The sequence below is a fragment of the Glycine max genome, chromosome 15 (assembly GCF_000004515.6).
Source record: "Glycine max cultivar Williams 82 chromosome 15, Glycine_max_v4.0, whole genome shotgun sequence".
Taxonomy (NCBI): domain Eukaryota; kingdom Viridiplantae; phylum Streptophyta; class Magnoliopsida; order Fabales; family Fabaceae; genus Glycine; species Glycine max.
The window spans coordinates 43,873,495-43,880,551 of record NC_038251.2 but is presented as its reverse complement, the minus strand read 5'-3'; the positions used below and the strand labels follow the sequence as shown (position 1 = coordinate 43,880,551).

General features: G+C 32.3%; 1 long non-coding RNA gene across 3 annotated transcripts; it reads right to left on the bottom strand.

Annotated features, from left to right (window-relative positions):
* Window positions 1-662: 662 nt before the first annotated feature.
* On the bottom strand, window positions 663-3,719 carry LOC121173573 (uncharacterized). Of its 3 annotated transcripts, none has more exons than XR_005888649.1 (3): window positions 3,364-3,719; window positions 2,182-2,479; window positions 663-1,068 (listed from the first exon to the last, which is right to left on the bottom strand). It is a non-coding gene; the product is annotated as an uncharacterized lncRNA (long non-coding RNA). The 3 variants fall into 3 exon arrangements; XR_005888651.1 differs by having other exon boundaries at window positions 2,182-2,474; XR_005888650.1 differs by having other exon boundaries at window positions 3,369-3,719.
* Window positions 3,720-7,057: the final 3,338 nt, after the last annotated feature.

Below are 7,057 nucleotides of genomic sequence, written 5' to 3'. Positions count from 1 at the left end.
AGACATGGTTGATTTTAATGGAAAAAAATTAGATGGAAAAAATTAAATACGATTGTAATTGATTGTAGTTAAATTAGGGATGATTGATTTTAACGAAAAAAAAATAAATTAACGTCGAATGTATAATCAAATCGCCAGTTACGTCTGAAAAAGGTGTCTGCCATGCATGACCAAATTGTTAGTCACACTAGCGTTTCCCACCTAGCCTGGTCAAATTGTCAATGGTAATGACGGGACCAATGCAAATCGTCAATGATAATGACGATTTCCTCCACATGTTGATCCAAGGCAAAGTCGCCAGTCCAAATGATGTTTTACATGTGTAAAAACAGTACCCCTAAAAAAAAAGTTTAGAAACAGACTCAAATTGAGAAATTATTTCTAAAAGTCCTGTTAGGACAATTTGCCGTATAAAATTATATGTGAAACTAATATGGTGGAATCTAGTTGACATATAACGTGTTCTTTTAAGTATGTGATGAGAGATTCATCCCTATATCCATTTGTAGGAAAATAAATTGTTGAAGGAGGTTATCTCTTTAAGTAAAACTTAGTAGCTAGATTAATCTATAGTAGCTACACTAAGTTTACCCAAAAAAATATTATGTTTGGTATGGGTAGTTAATGTAACACGACTCAAGCAAATATTGGAAGGTGATAGATAAAGTTAAATGAAAGAAGTCATGTCCAAAACTGGTTAGTTATATAACTCACAGTGTAATAATGTTAATCAAGAAATTAATAATAATGCTCTCATAAAAGCATAGTGGTAGATAATGAAGACAATCGTATATATCCAAATACTGTAGTTTTTGTCTCCGCATTATGGACACCCTGGAAGAGGCGCAATAACAAGGTTTGAGATGATAAAGAGAAACCATTAAATATGTGCCTGCAGCAATCAACCCAACAAGTCTTTGAGTGGCAGAGCCTCCATGACAGCAGCACCTCAGCTCGAGTTCGAACAACGAAAGTCTGCAAAGTGAAATCCTCCTCCTTTTGGGTTCGTGAAATGTAATATTGATGCTGCAATATTTCAGGAACTATATACTACTGGAAAAAAAAGGCCTTTTACCCAAAAAATATTATTAGTTAATACATACCCGTGTATATACTATGATAAAAAAACACTTTAAAGATGCATAATTTTATGAATTTTATAAAAAAAACAAGGTATATTTCTTATATAAATAAAAAATACAACTTAAAAAATATATACTACTTATAAAGGAACCGTTAGAAAAAGGGAAAGAGATTATTACAATTTGCAAGAACATTTCCTGTAAAAAAAAAAAATTATCTCTGGAAATGAATACAAGAACACGTGTACAATGTATTGGGCCTTGAGCTTAGTAAAGTGGCATCTCTTTGTTGTTTTTCTTTAACAATTAGGCCTACCATATTCTTGAAAAAAAATAATTATGGACCTTAGTTTCAAAGTTCTTCAGAATAGTATGTTTGGCAATGTTTAAAAGTTATAAATATTATCTTACAAAGTTAAATATGGTTGATTGTAGTAAATTGAAATTAAGTTTAATTTTAAAATACGTTTGAGTAAAACTAAAATTAAATATTTTTTTTGCATTAGATACAGAAATTTATATTAAGTTATTATTATTTTTATTCAGCAAAAAAATATTGCTTTGGAAATACAAATCAATTTAATTAATATTAAGGATTTTCTTAATATTAATGTTTGCCAAAAAGCGGATTTTGTTAATAAATGTATTAATTGATGAGAATTCCATACATTTAATGAAATACTTCTGAATAACTATTTAAAATAAACAAAATAGTTTTTTATATAATAAATACTTTTGATTTTTTCTACTTAACGTAACAGGTTTGTTACAATTACAAATGGGCACACTGGAATCTGTAAATTTAGAAAATTAAGATCAATCAAAATCATATTGACACATCCAAACGTGCGCACCCTACAGTTCATTAATTGTATTAAATGTATTTTTTGTGTTATTTAATCTTTACTAAATAGAATTTTCCTTTGGGAATTTTCCTTCACTGAGTTAGAGAACTCACATAAATGATCAGATGGTGAGATTTTCTTTTTAGTGAGTGCCTAGGTTACCAATGCGCAAAAATAAATGATAAATTTGTTTAGGAAGCAGTTAGATATCCAGGGATAAACCATAAAGTTTATTCAAGAGGGTGAAAAAATACCTGAGGCTTGTTCTCTGGATAAACTCAACACTGATCCACCCTTACATGGTTTCCCATTAGCACCAAGGATGGGGAAAAAGCCCTCCACTCTTGTTCCACTACATAAATGTTCCACTGCTCCAATAATCTGAGAACCCACAATATCACTGTCCTTGACAACAAAGTGAACTTCAGAAGCAAGATGTGCAACGGGGACATTGAAATGCTGTGTCCAAATAGGGTTCTCACTGTTTCTGATGACAAAAGTTCTGGCAATCACAACACCGGGACTCGCGGACGAAAAGATACAGAGCCTGTGCTGGAAACAAACAAGTGCACTACTTTTTATATTGCAAAAGAAAAGATATAGAGGAATATTTAAAATGTAATATAAATAAAACACGAAATCAAATAATTAATAATTTACTATATTCTCTATATCAGTTGAAATCAAACATCGAGATTGATATCTCTCTCCAAGTACTAACATTAATAAGCTATCTCAAGCAAGCAACCACATATTCAACAAGATTAAAAAAATGTCTTTCACAACTATAGCCACGTGATCTTCGTGATCCAAAATAAGGAGCTAAAAAAGCATCAAACATGAAACAGTAGTCAATAAGGATGATTTAAAAATTAACTAAAAAAGATGCGTAAACTAGTAAAGCAAAAAAAAAAAAAAAAAGAACAGAGTGATTACCTACTAAAACGTTGTGTTTGGAGAATGAAGCAGAATTTGAAATCTCTTTGACTATAAAAGGAAGAGAACGAAACCGGAATCGATCATTTAATGCGTCAATAAAAAACGAAAAACGTCATCCATCACCAGAAGAATGGAAATAAAGATTTACGCTATTTGATTTGAAAAATTAAGCGAAGGAAACAAGCGAACGAAGCAGATCCACAACAAGAACAAGTTTAAGCAACGATCAATCATCCAACTAACGGAAACCAAACTCACAACTAAGCTAGTAACTACCAGCACAAGTTCAAGCCAAATGCACAAAAACTCAAACATGAAACAACGAAAAAACCAAAGCAGAAGAGAAGATGTTGGAATATGCAGCGAGAGTATCCCTTAAATCATTAAGATTTGAGATTCGGAAGCCATGTGGGAATCAGAGAGAGAGAGAATCAGAGATCTAGGATTGCGAATGAGAGAAGAGAATAAAAGTTTGGTGGATGTTAGTTAGAGAGTACCTTACCTTACCAACCCGATTCACTCGACTCGTTCGCCGAATCGGACAAGGATGTGAGTCGAGGGCGGGTTGGGAGATGAGAGATTGGAAAATGAAGGGAAGGTGGTATATATACTGATGGAGAGAGAGTGTGTGCGAGTTGAATTGCACAAGTCACGTGGAGGGTGGTAGTTAGCTTCTGAAGGCGGAGGAGGTTCCAGAAAGGGCTGCGAGACTTGTCGGAGGTGGCAAAGGAGGAGGAAGAGTTGTCGTCGGAGATGACACGAACGACAAATTTTTTGACCAGCGGGATGAGGGAGTGGAAGTGGCGCGAGACGACGTAGGAGTGGCCTAGGGTTTGCTCTTTGGAGAGTGAGGGAGCCCGTAGAAGAGTAGCTAGAGGGACACCATAAATATTAAAAATAGCAGACAATAATCTTCACCTATTTTATGTTTTTACAAAACGGTCTTAAAATGACAATTTTCTAAGACGATTTTTGTATAACCGTCATAGAATGATTAGATTTTATTTACAAAAATGTCACCACGTTCTTTCTAAGACAGTTATTTATCAACCAATGTAAAATTAACGTCGTAAAAACTCACTTTTCTAGTAGTGATATGCATGTAACTACGACGTGCTTGAGGGATTCCAATGGTAAATTTATAGCTGCCATGTCTTCTTCTTCTTCTACAGGAACTTCATCTCCACTTCATGTTGAAACTAGAGCCCTTTATGTTGCTCTTCAATGGCTTTCTTCTCGTCATCATATCAACGTAATTGTCAAAACAGATTGTATGCAAATTGTTGATGTCATGAAGGCAAGGAAATTCCATAACAACGAAGTCGGAGATATTCTAAGAAGTTGTTCCCATAAAATATCAAATTTGCATAACTATAAGGTTCAGTTTGTAAGTAGTCAAGTCAATCAAGTTGCCCATACATAGTTAGGACATCTAGATCCTTTGCTTGTCTGCAATTTTTCGATCATAGTCCCACTTATATTGAACATTTTATCCTCAGTGACTTAATAATATATATAATTATCTTTTCCTTAAAAAAAATAATGAAGACAAAGGAAGCCCAAGAATTACATCAGAATTCGATATCAGGGAGATTTCAACCCAAAGAAACCCAAATGATTTTATTGATACTCATGAGGTAACATATTGAATTGATTGAAAAAATGAATATTATACAATGAAGGCTAGCATGTTATCCCTAACCTCCTAAAACCTCTATTATTATGAATAAAACTTCAATGAACATTTTAATAAACTTCACATTGATTGTTTGCCATACAAAATGATAATATGTAAAGGTTCTATGTGACTGTAAAATCTTTCTGCTTTCTACCCAGCAAAGCATAGAATAAAGATTGAAAACAAAGCATAGAATAAATATTGAAATTTCAATAAAGCACCTACACTGTGGTAGAAAAAAGAAATGAGGAATAGATATGTTTCTACACTGTATCTAATACCTATCTTTCAGTGCAGAAAATTGTAACAATGTAAGGACTTCTATTTTTCAAGTTCAGACACTAGACTCTTGTTGAGTTTTCTAGTTTGTGTTTGCTGTAATTTACTCTTAGGCAAATACTTCTATTGACAATATTAGAGATATGTGAATTTGGACTTTTTCAAGAAAGGAGGGATTTGATTTAAAATAATCTCACCTCTTTTCGTTTTAAGAACATTCCTCATATAAGACAAATATACTTTTTAAATAATCACATTAATTACAATAACTAATCACATGATTTGATCTTCATAATTAATAATAGAATCTAATCCTAATTTTATAGATAACTTTCACATCTAAGAAAAGATACAAATTTATATTATATATAATATATTATATTATTGGTGCTCGCAAAAAATATAACCATATTTCACTGAAATATTAATTTGATTAAATTATATTCTCTAATTTAATTATCAAATAACTTATTTTTTATGAAAGATTGTAACACTAGCTTGTTTGTGTAGGACCCTATAGTTTCAATACCAAAGCGATAGTACATTAGTGTCTAGTAACATTCCTTAATATCAAGATAACATGAAGTAACATTATTCACCTTCAAGAAGTAATAGAAGACTAATGTAATATTTTCTTTTATCATTTATAGTTCCAAGTTAATTCTAGAGTATGATATTATTATCAAACTTTAATAAGTTAATATGTGACTTAAAAAACTATTCTCTTGTTTCATTCAATTGTTTTGACCAAGATCTTAGTAGAGCTTAGACTAATTGCTTAGCATCTATGGACTCCTTCTTGATTAATCATTAGTTATGCAAGTACTTAATCATATTCAATCCATTCAACTAGTACACCCTAAGGCATTAGGTGTTTGGAATTAAATACATACTACTAGAAATGAGTGTTTTTATGATAGACATTCTACGACGGTTCTTTTGGAACCACCTTTAAAAATGAACCGGTGACATTTTTGTAATTATCTCATTGAAAAAAACTATCTTGTACGACACACATTCTAAAACTATTATTGAAAACTGTCTTAGAATGTGTGTTGGTCATAAAAATTTCGACAGATTTTATTTAAACATCATCATTATCTCAATTGATATATATATATATATATATATATATATATATATATATATATATATATATATATATATATATATATATATATATATATATATATATATATATATATATATATATGAGTCCACGTGCAACCAGCAAAGGAACCCTAAGCAGAACCCTCCAACGAAATCTTTTCTTCGAAATGCAGCTTTACTCCTTCGGGAGCCAGTAGATGGTGCCCAGATGGTGCAACATCTTCACGACATTCACTCCTTCGCGATGGTTCAGATGGTGCGCAGCTAGCAGAACTAGCTTCGCTCCTTTGCGAGCTGCCACAAGTTTCTTGAAGACCGCCTTCAAATGCAGCACGAAGGGTGGGTCTCTGATGTTCGACATCACAAGGATCAAGTTTCTCAGGTAATTGTTCTTTTTCTCTCTTTTAGGGTTTCCCTAAAATTTAAAATAAAAAGGTGATTTTTTTGTTCATATTTTATTAATGCTTTCATTGCCACTGCTTATGTAGATGATGAATGAGATGTTGATGTCTGAGGAGAAGAAATGGTCGTTCGAGGCGGCAAAGGCGGATTTTGCGATGGGTTTGAAGCACAGAGAGGCTGCTATGTTAAAATGGATTTTGGGTTAGTCATTTTTCTTTGATTTCTTGTAAAAAGTTTTAATTTTGTCCTAATTTGGGGGGGGGGGGGTGGAATGTTTGGTTTTGGTTTTGGTTCTCGGTGTTAGATTCTTAAAAGTCTTACTTTTCTGTAATGTGAGTATCATGTAAGTCTTTAATCCTTTTTAGGATACCTATACTGTAAATATTGATAGCCTCGACAAACTTGTTCTGCAAATTTCTTCCTTTTCTACACAAATATATGGAAATAGTTTTTATTTTTTTAATTTATACCTACATTTACTATAACTATTGTTTTGTGTATTTTGAAAATGAGATCCGCAAAGCATGTATCTGAATCTCGACATCACTAGACATCGCCCCATAAAAAAAAAGAGTAAGAAGGGAAATGGAGATATCATGTAAGTGTAATTAAAAATCTTTTCAAGTGTCACAATGAAAAGACACATCCTTCTAATTTTGAGGATATCAGGTGAAGCTGAGTACCTTGACATATTTCTAATTGTGCAGTTATATGTGATATAT